The sequence below is a fragment of the Arvicanthis niloticus genome, chromosome 15 (assembly GCF_011762505.2).
Source record: "Arvicanthis niloticus isolate mArvNil1 chromosome 15, mArvNil1.pat.X, whole genome shotgun sequence".
NCBI classification, from domain to species: domain Eukaryota; kingdom Metazoa; phylum Chordata; class Mammalia; order Rodentia; family Muridae; genus Arvicanthis; species Arvicanthis niloticus.
The window spans coordinates 30756045-30774413 of NC_047672.1; the positions used below are offsets into that span (position 1 = coordinate 30756045).

The window sequence follows — 18369 nt, forward strand, 5'->3', positions numbered from 1 at the left end:
ACCCAATCTCCTGCCCAGCCCTTAAACTTAGCAGTGGAAAGTTCTGCCTGGTAACTTCCTATTCACTGAGGTTGATCCAAGGCCACTCCCTCTAAAGCATAGCTCCCGAGAGAGACAGCCACTTTAACATCACCCTGGCATCTTGATTAAACATACATGTACATTCAAGAATCCTAACTGAGCATTGTGACTCATGCTTCTTTTTCCAGTAGTTGAGAGGCTGAGGCAGGAGAATCACCTTGAGTGACTGGCCTGGGGTACGTTGTGAGTTCCAGTTTGGGCCATAGAGTTAGACCCGGTCTCAAATATGCACACACTCTACTGAGTGGGCACAACACACACACACACACACACACACACACACACAATCAGGGAGGTATGCAGTATGTGTGTGTGTGTGTACATGCATGCATGTAAAATATCTTGGTACCTTAGACCTAACCTTTCTCCTTGTCTACCTTCCCAGGATAGAGTACTATTTCCTGTGTTTCCGTAATGCAGTTGAGGTTGTTTAAAATCAGGATTATGAAACTTTTTGGAGCTGACAGCTGTCCATACCTGAGCCTCAGCCCTGGATGTGAAATACTACATTCTTATCTGCTCTCTCTGTGGATCGTTGCAAAGCTCTGGGCAGTTTTTGTGGTACCACCCATCTGTGCTAGGCACCAGGGATTAAGCCAAGAAGACTGTGCTATTGCAATGGAGAAAAACCAAGCTCTCTGGGGGAGGCGTGCTAGATAAATATGCCTCTTCGTTATCACCATGGGGCCTGGAGCTGCCCTTCACACATGACCACAGCACTGCAAATTCCACAGGCACCTCTCCACGGGGAGTTGGGCAATGGATAACAACTGTCAGGAGGCTTTTTTTCCTTTGGTATTTGGTTCATTAAAAAAGTTATCTGTAGTTCCCAGAAGTCTCAAGAGGATGGTCTGCTTTTACTCCTGGAATCCCATCTGGGGCCAGTTTCAATGATTTCTGCCCAATCCTCAACTTGAAGTCAGCCAGGACCATGACATTACTCAGTGAACCCTGCCTTGGAGTGTGAGGGCAGGAAGTAGAGAGGGTGGTGTCTGGGTCCAAGATCATGTCGGCCAGAAGTAAACACCAGATTTGAATTGAATACCTGGTCATGACCCCCAAAGGTCTTGGGATCTGGTGATGTTGTGGAGAATGAGGAAGCTAACCATCTCGATAGTGTCTTTCATTGCTTATGAAAGCAGCCGTTACTGGATAAGCTGCATCCCAGGGTTCTGGAACTGTGAGCCTTTTATAGCACTGTCACTGGTGGATTGTGACCTTGGACAAGATTGGGTCTTCATTACAAGTTAGTTCTTCCCTTTCAGAAAACTTAGTTTGCCTGACGCTGACGGAGCTTGTTGCTGGATGTTTCTCAGAGGAGTTGCACAGCCTCTGTTTTCAGAGATCACACAGTTGAGAGATGGAGATGTCTCTAAGGCCATATAGGGCACAGAGATCTGAGCACTCACAGCAAATCCTTCCACAGAGCGTGGAGGTCAGCACGAAGTCCAGGGTATACTAGAAGACAAAGCCACAGATGCTAGAGCGGTGCTTTTTAAACAAGGCATTGGGATGCTATTTCCATTTCCTCCTTCCCTTCCTGGGGTTTTTACAAAAGCCAGGACATATACACCAAGCTGTAGTTGCTCTGTAGTCCAGGCATCTGTCAGCTCTAGTTATAGAGAACTTGAACACCAAATGCTGTGACTATCCATTATAAAAAAGAGAGAATGCTCACATGAGAACTTTTAGACCAGGGGATAGGTACCCATTTAAGGATTCTGTTGTCTACCATGTTGGTTTAAAGAAAATTAAAGCTCAACAATTAATACGGTTATGGACAGAATTTCAAACTTCAGTGGTTCAAACACTATCAGAAGTAGTGGGGGAGTATCTATAATATATAAAGCATCCTCTTTCCATCTCTTTAAACATCATTATATTTTACATTTTTGAGACAAAGTCTCACTCCCTAGCTTAGGCTGGCCCCCAACTCATGACAATCTTCACGCCTCAGTTTCCCAAGTGATGGAGTTACAGGAGTCACTATGTCCAGCCAGACATTGTTTTTGCGCAAAATTTCTGAGACCCAGAGAAGTTAGCCCAAGTTAATATTTACCTTGGCTCTTCGCCACAAAACTTCTTAAAATGTCTGACTGTTTTTCGAAGAATGGGGAAAGGCAAGAATGCAGGAACACCGCTCACGTTAACAGGTTGGTCAGAGTCCTCAGAAGTTTTGTGGCCATAGAGGAGTTGGAAGAGTCTAACACACCACATGCCTCACACCCCTCCCCGCTCACACTCTTTATATGGGAGTAGCCAACGATAATCAGTAACTCAAACAGTCATTTCTCAGAGCACTCTCTCCAGCCTGTGCCAGGGGTGATAAGGAGGTAGAGCCTTGAATTAAACACCCCCACTCTGCTCCACAGCACATCTCCAATTCTCCATGAGGCCATGAGCCTATAATAATTAACACCACTCCCAGGCACCAGTAGGACTGCCGACTCTAACATAGACGTGTCTTACAGAAACACAATAATCGGAGAACCTAAAGAGAGCTTTCACCAGAGCTAATGATGAGGGCCAAGAGGGCGGAGTCTCCAAGAGGCACCCTTTCTCCTGATATCCAGAGAACAGTACCCTGTTAGCACAAGTGGGAGGTTACTCTTTAGGCCCCTCAGTCAGCTCTCACACCAAAGCCTGGGCCTTCTCCTCTCCACATCCAACAGCCGTTTACATGGCCCAGGTGGTGCTGTTTTCTTTTTGCCATTTTAGACTGTATTGTTGTGTTGTGGGCAATTGTGCTTCTGTGGAGACATCACCCCCTTTCTTTGCTCCACTCAGCCCCAGGCCTCTCCCACTCCAATCACCATTGCCAGCACCTCTTCCTGCTCACAGAAGGCTCCTGGAGAGCAAAGTGCTTCTCAAGTAGAAAGCAGAATGGCTGTGAGATGTGCTGGTGGCCACAAGGGCAGCTAGGAAATCAATGGTCTTCCCTGATACACAGCAAATAGCTGAGGGGGCGGGGCTCTCGCTGGGTATCAGGAGCTGGAGAGGCTGATGCTGAGGCAGACACTGCATACAGTAGGGGACAAGAGGCTTAAACCCACGCTTGAGGCTGGGCCCATCTTTGGATGCTTCTCAGTGAGATGCATGAGAAGGAGGCAGGGAAGAAATTGAATTAATCACTTCAATTTTCTTTTTCCAATGAGAAAGAAGTCAATGAGTGAATGGTTGGTTTTGTGTGTGTGTGTGTGTGTGTGTGTGTGTGTGTGTGTGTGTGATGATCTCATGTATGTCAGGCTGTCTTTGAACCTGCTATGCAGTGAGCACATACGGTGAAGTGAGGAGTGAGGTGCTGGTGATACAACTCTGCCTTATGTATGATAGGTAAGCACTCTATTAACTATGCTATATCACTAGCCCTGCACCTCAAATTTTAACCTGTCAGAGGGAGCGACTTTCTCCCCACTCTTGGGTCCTCCTTTTTCTTCATCCCCCCTTCTTTTGGAACTTGAAGAAGCCTGGGTAGGGAAGCTTTGGGCTTATCAGAGCACACATTCAGTCTGTGCCATCCTCTGAGAATCTGTGGGCCCGAAGCAAAGAGCATTTGGCTTAGAAAAATGTTCCTTAGGATTGAGATCATTTGAAGCAATTTTGGTAGGAAAAAATGAGAGAATTTATTTATTTGGGGATCTGCTTCTTTTTCCAGCTGGTCCCAGTAAGCAAGGCTAGTAAGCTATTTTATAGCATAAATATTTCATATTCGACAGCTTTTTCTAAATGACAGGAGAGAGAGAGAGAGAGGGAGTGAGGGGGGGAGACAGAGAGGGGAGAGAGAGCGTGCGCGAGCGAGTGAGCGTTTGCCATTGTCTCCTAGAGAATGTCTGGGGAATACAGTGTAGGTTTTTCCCCCTGTGTTTTGTTTTTTACAAAATTCATGAGGCTCACAGAGAAGTTTTTGCTAGCATTCATGTTTGATGAAGAGAGCAATGCAGGCAAGAGAACTTTCATAAACAAGCATTGCCAGAGGCACCTGCAGTGCCTCTCCCATAGCTTGCAGGGAGGCAATTGGCCTGCCTTCACTGAGGTGGACATGGTAGAACAGAGAGACCCAGGCAAGCATCTGGAAGCCTCGGGGCAGGTAGGCTAGATTACCTTATGCTCAGTCTGTGTCCTTTCTAGCAGCCTTGGGGGCAATTTATTCTGATTCCAAATCTTGACCAAAAGACAGGAAGGCTGGAATTACAGTTGATGATTGCTGACTCCCTTGTAGGATGGATCGGTTGAGGGACTGGGGTGTCTCTTCTGCCTTACCAGTAGCTGATCAGCCCCTGAGGAATGGCTATTATGGATCAAATCTCTTCCTGGTAGCAGACATTTAACAGCTGAATTTATTTTTCATGTGGTTATTTCTTGCTATAAGTGCCTTGCCTAACATTGTTGATTTTATTTTTGAAGTTTGAAGGACCCTCAAAATACACCCTTTAAGGGAAAAAGTATTTGGGAAAGCTGAGTAGGGTGCAAATGAGGAAAAACAGCTACTTACTTGGGAAGCAGTGGGTACTGGACTTATTTAGCATCAAGCCCCTTCATGGAGTGCAGCAAATGGAGAGAAGAGCATCCTCCCTCCCAGGTCCTCGGCTGGTTAGGCCTCAAGGAATGATGGGTAATTTCTTTTAACATATAAACTGCATAGATTCTTTAGCAAAGTTTGCCTAGCCCCGGGGCCCATGCCGACAACACTTGCCAGTAATGGATAGTACCTCTCTGTGTCTTTCTGCTTCCTTCGATTTTTCAAACCAGCAATGCTTTGCTTGAAAAGCTCTGTCTGCCTTTCATCTTCACAGCAGAATGCATGTCAAGCACTGTGGGGTGGTCATCTTTGTCTTGCAGATTGGAAGCTCTAAAGCTCTGTGCCTGCTGCTAAGGCCCAGGAATTGTCTGAGATCACCCCATAGAGCTGAGGTTCAGACCCCTCTGTTTACCCACATTCTATGACATATATTTAGTAATCATGTTTATTTAGTAATTGTATTTAGTATGCATATTTGCACATGTGTGTGCACATGTGTCACAGAGATCATGTGGAGGTCAGAGGACAACCATGAGGAGTCTCCTTTCACCAGATGAGTCCTGGGTGGCATGATTAGGCTGTTATCCTTGACAGTATGTATCTTTACCTGCTAAGCCATCTTGTCAGCCCTTTTCACCTCTTTTTTTAACTTATGAAGGAGTTCATGGACTGGAAGGAAGGGGTATTCATGTTTTCCTTCATTTCCTTAGCCATTTTCTTTCTAAATCCCAATCAAGTTCACCTTCACTTTGTAGGCATGCCTCATTGACTCTTAAACTGCACTCTGTTTACTCAGATTGTGGTGCTGTTCCCATCTCCCTAACCAGACATGGCACATTCTCTGTGCACAGCATCCTTACCTATCTTCTTCCTCATCTTATTAGCTCCTTCTCAGTTCAGATATCACCTCCCATGGGAAGCTGTCTTTGATCTATCCTAGTGGTTCTCAGCCTGTGGATTGTAACCCCTTTGGGGGTGGGAGATCAAACAACCCATTTCACAGGGATCACATATCAGATGTCCTGCATATCAGATATTTACATTACAATTCATAACAGTAGCAAAATTACAATTGTGAGGTAGCAACAAGATACTTTTATGGTTGGAGGCCACCACAGCATGAGCAACTGTATTAAATGGTCCCAGCATTAGGAAGGTTGGGACTCACTGATGTACTCACTGATGTCCTCCTGGGCCTTCCAACATGCCCAAGCTAGACAATGCTATGGGTATTGAACCCACTGTTGGCCATTCTTACTGGATTCTGTGTTGGGTAGCCACAAATGTGCACATGGTGTGGATACTCCTCAAGTCCAGATGGGGTTATGTCTTGACAAAACCATTGTAAGTTGAACAGATCATGAGTTTCAAAAATGCATCCATTATAACAAATCTATTACCTCCTCCAGCTTTAGCGGAGCCACTTAAAAATACTCAGAGCACTTACGTTGGCCTGCAGTGGAGCAAAGTCACTTAACACGCAGCCTATTTGATAAGATGTTGCATACCTAGAGTGATTTATCGACTGCCCTGCTGAAAATGATGAGAAGAATGCTTGTGTGGGTGAGCTTTGACACCAAGTCCAGGAATCATCAGTTAAAGGAAATGGGTTTTTGTTGTTGTTGTTTGTTTGTTTGGTTTTTTTTTTTGTTGTTGTTGTTGTTCTAACGAATGCAGTGCAAGCCCACAAAGCCTAATCTGTGAGGCATTGTTCTTCAGTGTCTAGAGGCTCTTCTACTTCAGGAGGGATAGCCAGACTTCTATGCCCTAAGGAAAACTCTCTGTAACTTTAACCAGGCTATATGAAATCCTTCCAAGAGTTGAGCAAGAGTGGAATCGGGACTGATTGGGACCTCTGAAGAATATTGAAAGGCAAGGAGATGACATGTTTCTCAGAGCACACCTTGTCACATGGGCATTGAGGGGTCCCCACGCCCACTTGAGTCCCTATCTGACTAGGAGCTCTCACAACATCCTTTCAACTAGGCCTCTGCTGGGAAACATTGCAATTAAATGGGGATTAGAAATGGCCTATACCAGAGGACTAGTGACAATCTGAAAAGGAGAGGGTGACAACCTTATCATTCCTGGACTTTTCTTCCACACACTTAAACTCTCTATCAAAAATCTCTCCCCAACTCCCACTTTTCTTTCCTCCCCTAAACATGGACAGGAAACTTGTTTCAAGGTAGAAAAGATGGTCATAGTGACTATTTACTACTGAAATTAAACTTTTCCTTTACCCTGCTTTGGTAGATTTGGGAGCATCTCTCTTTGCATTGATATAGAATTGCTACATGCCCCATGTTGATACAAGGACTTCATGCAGACTTACAACAGTCATAGTTATTTCTGTTTGTCTTGGGAGCATAGTTAGTATGTATGGAGTGTGGAATAGCTAGAAGCTGTGTTTAGATTTCAAGGGTTTGGCAAGTGATACTCCCTTGGCAACCATAGAGGAAGAACCCAGCACCAATATTAATTCCCACAACTCGAGAGGGCTATGGGTGTGTTTATCTTTACAGATTTCTGATGGATGCATTCTGATATCCACCAGTGACTTCTAATTATCAGCTCCTTACCCCCAACTTCCCTCCAGCTCTCACTGGCTCAGACTTGGCATCTATCAGCAGCTTCCTCTGACATCCCCCTTGTTTTGAGAAGGTGCCTGTCATGGAATATTAAGGCTCAGTGGATCATCCCCTCAGAACTGAGAGTGAGACCTCCCAGATAGAATTGCATGTGACAGGAGAGATGAATTCATCAAAATCAACAGCTCCTAATGAACACAACGTCCGGGTGATAATGGGAACCTTAAGGAGTTAGGCGTGGAGTAAAGGCTCCGGGGCTTTCAAGTGCAGATGTCCCCTAATAAATCACATGTTGAAACTCATCGCTTGCTCCTTGGGTCCACTTTTAATGAAGACCACGGTGAGCTTGCTTCTCAGCTAGGGAATGAACAGGAGCCAAGCCACCATCTTCATTCGGCCCAGGTCGGCCTGGAATGTCTCCTGATTGTTCTCTGATGTGCAGTGGCTGCATGGTGCTGGGCAGACAGCTCTGCAATCAATCCCAGCTGCTGAGCTGTGGGACGGGGGCCCTGCCACCTGAGCCTCAGGTTGGAATCATCTCTTATATCCCCATTAAACCCTGGCCCCCTTACCACATGGGAGAATTTACAGAGGAAAATGAGGTTTTATTAAAGCCAGGGGACCTCCTTGACAGAACAGAGAGCCTAATGAGATCTATGTGGCTTTCTTATCTCAGATGAAACTTTCTGTTTTTCCAGAGTCCTTTACATTGGTGCTGCTGCTTCGTGTCTCTGTTTCCACGAGCGCCTCATTATTTGGCTTAAAAAAATGCCAAAAAGCAGTTAGTAGCCAACGTATCCAACAGCCTTTCCCCTCTAATGAAGGCCCAGTGGCTTAGACTACATGTGTTTTACAGTCTGAACGCAGTGCCTTCAAAAGGTGTGTGAGCTTCCTTACAGTTGTGTGATCTGGATTCCTAGGAGTGGGGGAAAAAAAAAAAGGCAGACCTGACAAATGACAATGGGAATATCTGTGTCTTTTATACCAAGAGGAACCTGTGTCCAGGCATGCCCAATCTAGCCTCTTGTGATGCTGTCTGGTGATCTCAAAATACTTCAAGCATATCTACAATTAGGGAGACACAGCCTGACCATAGCACCTGTATGGAAGACATCAGGTACCCACTTTATCTTTCTTTGCCTCCCTCTGAATTTCTCTGAGGCTTGCAGAACACATTGCGGGACTGGGCTAGGCCAATCACTGGGCATCTACAGTGAATTGTTCTGGAATCTCCTCGTTATGGCTGAAGAGGAATTATTTAGATTCATGTGGAGAATCAGACTACATTGCCTGGCCGCACTGCTCTGACAACTCGTGAAACTCAGTCCTCTTGCCTGTGTCAAGTAGGAGTGGGATAATGATGACGGCATTTACCAACTGCATGGTATTTTGAAGATTAATGGGGATAATGCATGCTTAACCCTTCGAAAGTGCTCAGTGTGCCATCGTTGGGATCACACAAAAGCATTTTACTACTCATTTTATCATTTTTATCGTTTTTCAACTCAGTGCTTCAGAAACACCAATTTCTGTAGCACTTTTGGGTCCCTATGCCAGACTCTATGCCAAACCCACAGATAAAGCTTATTTTCTTCAGAGCTCTGTCCATCTATAGGTAAGACTGTTGGGGCCTCTAGAAACTAAACAGTATCACACAGTGTGTGAGCCTGAATTTCATCTACCAGATGCTTACCCGGTGACTCCTATGAGCCAGGAGTCTCCTTGTGCTGAATTTATTCTAAAAGCCACATTTCTAATTCATCCTTAGGGCTTCCAGGATTAAAATAGTGACAGGGTGAACATATGCCCTTCCACAGGAGGCTTCAAATCCTAGAGCAGGGACACTGGTTGACTTAGAGACTCCCCTTCCAGCATAGAGCCTGGCTGCAGTTGCAAAGATTATGCCACAAAGAGGAGAGATCTTCCATGGACCCACCCTAGCACACCAGAGGACCACAATCCACCAGTCTGGAGGAAAAGAAATATAAGTTACTGTAATGAAGAAAGAATGGATGGTGTCTTAGTTAACTCTTCTATTGCCGTGAAGAGACACCATGGCCAAACAAAGAAAGCATTTAAATGGGATTTACATACAGTTTCAGAGAGTGAACTCTTGACCAGTAGGTAGCAGGACAGCGGGTAGGCAGGCATGGCATTGGAGCAGTAGCTGAGAGCTTTGCACTCTCACCCAAAGGTAAAGGCTGAGAGGGATGGGGAAGAGGGGGGAAGGGAGAAAGGGAGAGATGGGGGCGGGAAAGACTGGGATTGGTATGGGCTTTGGAAACCTCAAAGCCAACTTCCACTGGCACACTTTCGCCAATAAGGCTACATACCCTCCAACAAAGTTACACTTCCTAATCCTTCTCGAACAATTTCACCAACTGGGGACCAAGCATTCGAATAGATGAGCCTACAGGGGACATTCCCATTCAACCCACCGCAGTTGGTCGAAGAGGGCACCAACTACACCATGTGTGGGATTGGTGTGGTGCATTTCATTCCGGGGATTTTTATATTAGTAGACTTGCTCAATGTTATCATCTCTAGTAGTCTGTTTCCACGGACCCAGATCCTCTTCAGGATCAAAGGATGGACCCGACTGTCTATGTGAGTAGATGGGAAGAGATCCAGTTCATTCCTGCTAGGGATTGTTGTGGCATTCTCTTGCTCTTGTACCTTCTGCATGCTCTATCCTGAGTGGTCCTCTATCTTCAAGTCCCCCTGAGACTCTGAGAACGAGATTAAGCCTCCTGGGGCTCTTTTTGTGAGCTCTGTTCGGCCATGTGCTCTCACATTGAAGAGGTTCTGAGGTCCTGATGAGGGAATCTTCAGGACTCATTTCTTGCATTTCTTGTGGGGGGGGGGGTGCAGAGCACTGTCAGACCCTAAAGAATAGGGAAGTGGAGATGCTGAGGCTACTTACTTGGAGGGTGTCTGGAAAATACCTGCTATGCTCTGGGATAGCTTTTTGGCAAATTCTCCCTTGCACACCCAGGGTTCAGTCCTAGGGTCTCCCATCCGTCTTTCCACCCTCCTTGTACACAAGGCCAAGGACCATCACCAAAGCTTTTGAAAGACCATATCCCAGCTAAGAAATCACATAATTCTGGCTCTGAAGCTCCCTTGTCATCCCTGCAGGCTGCTGCTGTCTTCTACCCTCTAACCTCAGGCCAGGGTCTCCCATGCCAGAAAACATACCTAGGAAAGCTGGGCTTGGGAAGAGTGTACCTGGGTCTCTTACACTTTGAAATGAGAGAGACGATTAGAAGGGAGAACAACCATTCTTACCTCGTCTCTTCATCCTTAGATGTTTGTGCTCTCTTGCAGAGGGCCCAAGCTCCTGCTGGCTGTCTGGAGCCACACAGCACATCACCTGTTTAAACAGTACCTACTGCTCAGGGGGCTGTACTGGACATATTAGGCATCAATGTCAGTTCTTTCCAGAGCACCTATAAAAACACACTTTCTTTGATGAGCCTGTTACTGGCAGAGATGGTTTCCAAGCACTCACAAAATGCCTGCCTGTCAGCTGAGGCTTCAGCAAGATGTTTTGCTGTTGACGCTGACTACCGGTACCTCTCTTTGGGGTATATATTATACCCACGGGAACTCGCCTTGCCTTCCACACAGTCCCCTGGCTTCCTCCATTTGCAGAGCAGAGCCCATACAATCATTATCCTGCCCCCTTGGAAGGCTCCTCAGGTTTGTGACCAGATAAGAGAAGCCATCGACCCTGCTCTCAGTCTCTCTGTTCTCCCCAGGCCTGGGGAGCTCTCTGCTCACTTCATCTTTGTCTCCAGGAAGCCATGTCCTGTCAATTTGCTGAGAAGGGAAAATATGCTTATGATATCAGCAAGGGGTCTGCTGCTGCCTTCTTAGCAGGTTGCTGGCGCCTGGGTGGCTCTTGGGGCCTGAGAATCAAAGCAGGGGCTTAGGCCACTGGGCTCAGTGTTGTCTTTGTGGATGATTTTGCCGGAGGGGAAGACAGGAGTTGAAAGGAGCTGTCCTGGTCGAAGGGCAGAGGGATTGTGGATCCTGTCTTCTCAAGCTGGGAGAGACTTGGGGTTCTATGCAGACCAGACAAGCAAATTGGAGCACGTAGACAGACCCAGGCAAGGAACTGAAGGAAGGAGTATGAAGAAATGCCAGGGTGGGGGTTAGAGCAAGTGTGGGAAGTAGGAGAGCAGGGCGTAGTCCCTGATGGGATTCTGAACAACTAACACTCCAGACTATGCATGAGGTGCATACAAGGCCAGGGACCAATCTGAATTAGATTTCCAAGGTTATCACTGGAGATCTAGTGTCCCCACATGCCATGTGGCTGACACCAGCCAATTTCGTCCTGGCAACCAGACAGTTTGGAGGGCTTTTCTTCAGAACTCTACAGACAAGTGCATGTCAGTTCTCCCAGGCTATAGCTTAGTCGGCAGCCGATGACTGAGATGGGCACAGTGCCCAGGGCAGAGTCACGTGTCTGTGCTGAGCAAAATGAGCCTCACCTATGTACTTTCGTGTCAGGTGCTCAGAGCCCAGGCCTGTGCATTCTCCCCTGATGTCAGAACAGGGGCAGTGGTGACAGAATCAGACAGGGCCATGGCTCTTCCTCTGCTTCTCATATCCACAGGAGAACCCCAGCATCTGGGCTGGCGCTTGGACATCTGCTTTTCTGGATACGGAATGAGCTGTGGCATGGAGGAACAGAGGAGAAGGAAGGCCTCTCTGCACGCAGAGGCTTCTTTCCTTCTTTTCCTGTTTCCCTGAAACATCCTGTCTTCTCGATGCTTCTCTTTTCCGTTAGATCTCAAGAGCTGATTAAAGCCTTTTTTGCATGTTAACTTAAAAGGGGAAAAGCTATCCAGAACAAAATCCTCGAGCATGCTCCACTGAGCTGCCATATAGGGTCTGTCCACTCTTCCTCCTCATGGGGTCCACACAACTTCTGACTGTGGATCATGTTGTGGGTATTTATTATAGTTCAGGTCAGCACCCTGCTGGGAAGCCCATGTCCTCTCTTTCTATACCCTGATTATACCTGGGTCTTTTTTATGTTGTCATACGAAACTCTTTGTCCCACCCCATAATGATCTCAGGGCTGAAGTCTGGGCAGAGAGGAGAGGACATAGAACAACAAGCTTAGCAAAGAATTTCAGTTCTGCTGTTCCTAGTGGGAAAATGGGGCCAGCCACCGGGCCTTCCTAGCTCTCAACACTCTACCTAATAACTGTGGTAGGACTCAGGTCCACCCAGGAACCCTGGCTTTTGGTTATTCTAACCTCCTTGGCTCACTCCTTCCTGTTTTTTTTTCCAGCAGGACCCCAATGGGTCCCCTTCAACACACCTCCTCTATGTTGTTATCTCTCATCAGCCAGACATGTCCATCATTTGACTGAGTATCTTAGTTTGTTTTCTATTGCTGTAATAAATAGCAGAGGAGGGTATCTTAGCTTACAGTTATACTCCATCATGAAAGGAAGTCAGGGCAGGAACCCAAGATAGGAACCTGTAGGCATGGACGGAATCAGAGACTGTAGAAGAATGCTACTTCTTGCGTTTCATGCTTTGGCTTGCTCAATTTGTTTTCTTATACACCGCCGGACCACCTGCCAAGGGATGGTGCTGGCCACTGTGGGCTAGACCCTTCTACATCAGTTATCAACCAAGAAAATATCCTAACAGCTTGGCTACAGGCTAGTCTGATAGGAACATTTTATTGGTTGAAGTTCCTTCTTCTCAGATGACTCTAGATTGTGTCAATTTGACAAAAACGAAACGAAAAACAAAACAAGTAACTAAACAGATATACTGAGTCACTCCTGATGTTCACTTTTACTGAGTGTTTTATTTCTAGGGGGCTTAGAGCTGCCTTTCTTGTCATCTTAAAAGTTTCTCTCATTGTATCCCATTTGAATAATTCAGTAATCTTCCAGCTAGTTTTCTCAAGGTGGGTTACAAGGCCCCTCACTAGAACCATAGCCATTTATTTTCCTGGACAGCCCCAATCTAGAAGGTGGACCAGAGAAAGAAATGTTGCTTATTTTCTTCTTTCTCTTTTTTATAATCTTAGGCAGTAGTAAGGCACAGATCTTATTTGACAGGAACTCTTGGCATGAGAAATGGGGCACGGATCTTGTAGCTCTTCATCCAACACTGTACAACAGTGGTTCTCAACCTTCCTAATGCTGCAACCCTTTAATACAGAGCCTTATTGTTGTGGTGACTCCCAACCATAAAATTATTTCATTGTTACTTCATAACTGTAATTTTGCTACTGTTATAGATAGTAATGTAAATATCTGATATGCTGGTATCTGATATGGGAATCCCTATGGGGGCTGAGATGCACTGGTTGAGAACCACTGCTGTGCAGTGTTTGTTTGGGTATCTTGAAGTCCGGATTTATCCTTTGTTGGATTTAGAAAGCACCCCTTTTCTGTTGTTTCCACCCATTAATTGGAGTTCCTGGCCATGGTTCTACTGAACCATACAATTTAGCAATATATTTATTATGTCCTTTGCTTAAGAAATAAAGAAACTGAATCCTGGGAGCTAGGGAGGATGACTTTTTCAAGACAGAAGCGAATCTATTATCCAGTTATTTAACTTCTATGTCAACCACACTTGCCATCTCTCCAACCCTACTCCATCCACCCATAGAGAAACCCAGGGACTCCATCCCCAGAGCACTCAAATGACCTATGATGCTGAGATTTTAGTGACTCACCACTGACTTCTCTCAGCCAACTGCCCAGCAACAGGAATATACTTCTGGTTTGTTTTCTAACCCTTCTAATTTGGTGAGAAGACATGACCACCAAGAAATGCCTACATGCAGCTTTCTGGAGCATCAGAGGAAAGACATTTGTCAGAATGAATGCCCATCAAGGAGTGTTTGGCTAAATCTTTCTCCAGAATGACACCTTCGTTGAGATGGATATCGGCCCTAGAGTCTTGAATGATGCTCATATATGCCGGGTTCTTATAGCATTATCAGAGTAAAGCTGACATCCTGCTGATTAGTTACTAGACACAGATGAAAACAAGTGAGGGTTAAGCTGTATGACTGAGGTAACTTCCTCCAATTCACAAGCTGTTCAGTGTCCCCTCTGGTAGCTCAACTACCAGAGTTTGATCCCATGGGGATTTCTAGTAATAAGGAAAATCTCTGCTGTTGGGATGGAATGGTTGCCCTATCATTTGCTCTCAGCAAGAAGGTGGGCAGTGGTTTGACCTTCAGTGGACCTTTTGAAATCTCATGTCTCAGACAGGTTTAACACTGTTATACCAATTTCCAACCCAGAAATGGATGCTGGGGCCCTGTCTTTTTTTTTTTTTTTTTAATAACCTTAATAAGCTGTCAGGAGGATTGGCACCCTCAGATGCCAATGACACCCTCAGCTGGGACGCACCCAGCCAGCTCTGCCTCTTAATGGCTCTACGTTGGCATTCCACCACTGCTCCATCACAGAGAGGACAGGATCACAAGCTCTGTGCTCTCACTGACTGGCCCTGCTAGCGCCAGCTGCCAGGCCTTTGTGGAACAAAGAAAGGCAGCGTGTTTCTTTCTTTGTAGCCCATTATTTGAAAGCGGTGTCTATCAGAACATCCTATCATTAGCTCCACATGACGAGGTCTGAACATAAATATGTCACAACCGAAATGCTAATGGCTTCCTCCCACTATGGTTGCCCACCCTTCCTCATCACACCCTCCCCCACTCCACACCCTTGTTGCAGATGGAGCTGCCTTTCAGGGGTGACATCTGAGTGGTACCCCTGCCAAGGAAAACACTGAATCCGATGAGTGAGAATGCTCTTCCCCACAGGCCTAGGGACCACCTGCTCTTCACACACTAGGCGTGATAAAGTGGACAGACTCAAGCTGTTGCTCAAACTCTCTCCTGGACCTCTGACAGAGCAAGATGGTCAGCCAGCTGCAGTCAGGGCAGCAGCCAGGGAAGGGGATTTTCTAGGTACTACTACCTAGGCATGCATCATACCTAGCTAAGGTCAACTTGAATTTCTTCAACCTTTGCCCTTGTAGGATCCTTTACCGTCTTCATGATGTCAAACAGCATGAGCTAATCTATATTTTCACATGAGAGCAGTGTAAGTATAGGATTATCATATGATCTTCTAATTTACTAAAAAGAGTTGAAGGCAGGGTCTCAAACAGATTTTTATACATTCATATTCATGAAAGAACTGGTCACAGTAACCAAAATGTAGACACAACCCATGCCCGTTGATGGATGTATAGATAGACAAAATGTACATCCATACAATGGAATATTATTCTGCCTTTAAAAATGAAAGAAATTCTGGAACATTTTAATGGCATGAATGGATCTGGATGATATTGTGCTAAAAGAAATAAGGCAGTCACAAAAGGCTAGCTTGTTTCTGATTATGGTACTGAGACTAGTCACATTTTATAGATATATAATAAGCATAAGCATATAAAGAGGGTTTACACTGAATTTGCATTGAAAGCAGAAAAATTAATATGTATTTTATTAAGAAATACAGGCATAGCATATATCAAACTATTTCACCAATTGCGAAGTCTGCATACTGGTTTTCATGTCACTTTTACTGTTTGAATGACAGGATATCTGTGAGTCAGAAATCTTTGTCTTTCCCAAAGTAATGGACCATGATCTTTGGGCTCTATGTCCAGAGCTCTTTCCAATGTACCATTGTGTATACATGTCTTAGCCATATATAGGATTTATGTTTAAGTCTACCTGTAGACTACTCATTACTTACCTGAGCCAGTATTTATTGCAACTTCAGAATGGTTCTTTACTAGTGCTTTAGGTAGTCACGACCAATCAGTCAGAGTTAGCACACATGCTGCATCTCACTTCCTATCTCTAGATTTTTGTTTTGTTTCATTTTATTTTGTTTGAGTGAGGGTCTCAGTCTCAGGATTTCTATTGTTGTGAAGAGATGCCATGACCAAGACAACTCTTATAAAAGAAAGCATTGAATTTAGGTTCATTTAATTGAGGCCTAATTCAGGTTCAGAGGTGTAGTCTATTATCATCATGGCTGGAAGCATGATGGCATATAGGCAGACACAGTGCTGGAGAGGTAGCTGAGAGTTGTACATCTGGAGGAGCAGACTGCTGGAAAGGAGCGAGCCACTAGACCTAGCTTGAGCTTCTGAAATCTCAAAGCCTACTCCCCTGTGACACACTTCCTCCAAGGTCTCACCTACTCCAACAAGGCCACACCTCCAATAATGCCACTCCCTATGAGTCTATGGGGTCCATTTTCATTCAGACTACCATGGTCTTATGTAACCCAGACTGGCCTCAAATTCATTTTGTAACTAAGAATGACTTTGAACTTCTGATCTCTGTGCCTTTTCCTTCTGAGTGTACAGATTACAGCATGCATCACCATGCCCAGATTTATGCAGTGCTGGGGACTGAACCCGGAGCTTCCCATGTGCTTAGAAAGTACTTTGTACCTCTAGCTTCCATCTGCCATTTGGCACTTGCTTTGGTTTCTTGGTCTCGGTATGCTTACTCTGTCACTATGGCCTTGCAAACTCTTAGAGATATGTGGCATTGGTGTAGATAGGATGTCACCTTTCCTGGGTAGTTCTGGAGTTAGTTACAACCATTACTGGAATGAGTGCTTGTGGTATGTCTCCCTGGAATGCTGCTGCCTGGGACCACCTCTTTGGGTTTGGACCAGCACTCTCACTGCATTGGATGGCATTCCACTCTGGCCCTTTCAATTGGCATGTGCACCTCAGATCTTGCCTTCCTTCTTCCACCTTGATTTGAGTTGATTAAGTTTCGGTGCATCTCAGTGGTTTCATGCCTTAGCTGGGGTCCATGGAGGCGACAAGACCTATTGCCAAGAGAGGACCCTTCAGGGGTTCTTGTGGACTCACAAACCACATTTTCTAAGTAGATTTTATTCACAATCAGCCTGGACTGGGAGCTGCTGACTGTCCCTTCATATCCGGTGTGCTATTGATACCATTGAAGGAAACACAGGGGACAAAATAGGTGTCGATTTCTCCTTTCTTTCTTAATGTCCTTTCTTTTGAAAGATCAAAGGAGGACCACATAGAACCAACTCTCTGTTTGTTCTTCACCAACCCCCCATCATAATAGAACACAGGAGGGAAAATTCCAGCAAACAAAATTGTTCTCAGACATCTTTTTATTTCCTTTCAGTGGCTTTGATTGAGGTCCTATGGCTTTAATCAAAATATTCAGGGAGGCAGAAAAATGATTCAGTTAAACTAACTCCTGACCTCACACTCTTCCTTTCCAAACGCTCCTGCCTTCCTCCACACGCACCTCATATTTATTGTCTTTTCCCCTTCTTCCTCATTAATGTGGGTAGGAGAAGATATCCTTCCAACAAAAGGAGAAAGTGAGGACAAGAGAGAATTTTTTTCTTCTGAGCAAATACTGCATGCCGGCTCAGCCACTCTGCAGCTGACAGACCCCTCTCCAAACTCCACTGTCCCCGCCTCCTTCCCACTTCGCTGAATTCATCCATCACTCTGGGCATGATGAATAAAAGGCCCAATAAAAAAATCAATCCATCATGTTTCGTGAGCTCATTTGATGCCTGTGTTGGAAACACAGGTGGGTCCCTGGTCAGTGAATGCTCACCACGCCAGGCATCAAGGGTCCATGGTAGCCTTTAGAGATAGTAGCCTGTCACTGGGCTGGCACCATGGGTGACCTTGTGGCTGCCACCACTGTATTTGGCACATCTGAGTTGTTTGTCTCTCCAAGTTTCCTTCTGATTTTCTCTGGAAGGAATTCACTGAGCTCCGAGGCCAACAGCAGTAACTACCCCCGGGGCCTTTGTCTGGACAAGACCTTGTGGGGAGAAGATGGCATGGAAGACTGGCCAGATTAAGGTCACCATCTTAAAAGAGTTGTTTACACAGCTTTCAGTAAGCTGGTAGGTGATACCCATCCTTTTGTTGCACCTAACATTCATTCTGTGAATGAGATACTACACAAGGTTATGAGCATCTTAGCTACTAGGAATGAAATGGCATGACACACATGACCCTGTGCTCAAGCTGCATTTCATAGAATCACATAACAGTGATTCTATTGAGAATCCAATGGGGAGAGACAGAAGTGGGTATGCCAGCCTAAAGCCTATACCCACTATAACTAGCCCATGCAGGCCT

General features: G+C 45.5%; 1 protein-coding gene across 2 annotated transcripts in view; it reads left to right on the forward strand.

The window, feature by feature from the left end:
• Window positions 1–18369, forward strand: part of Plxna4 (plexin A4) — a 445710-nt gene that overhangs the window by 199402 nt on the left and 227939 nt on the right. The window lies entirely within an intron of this gene.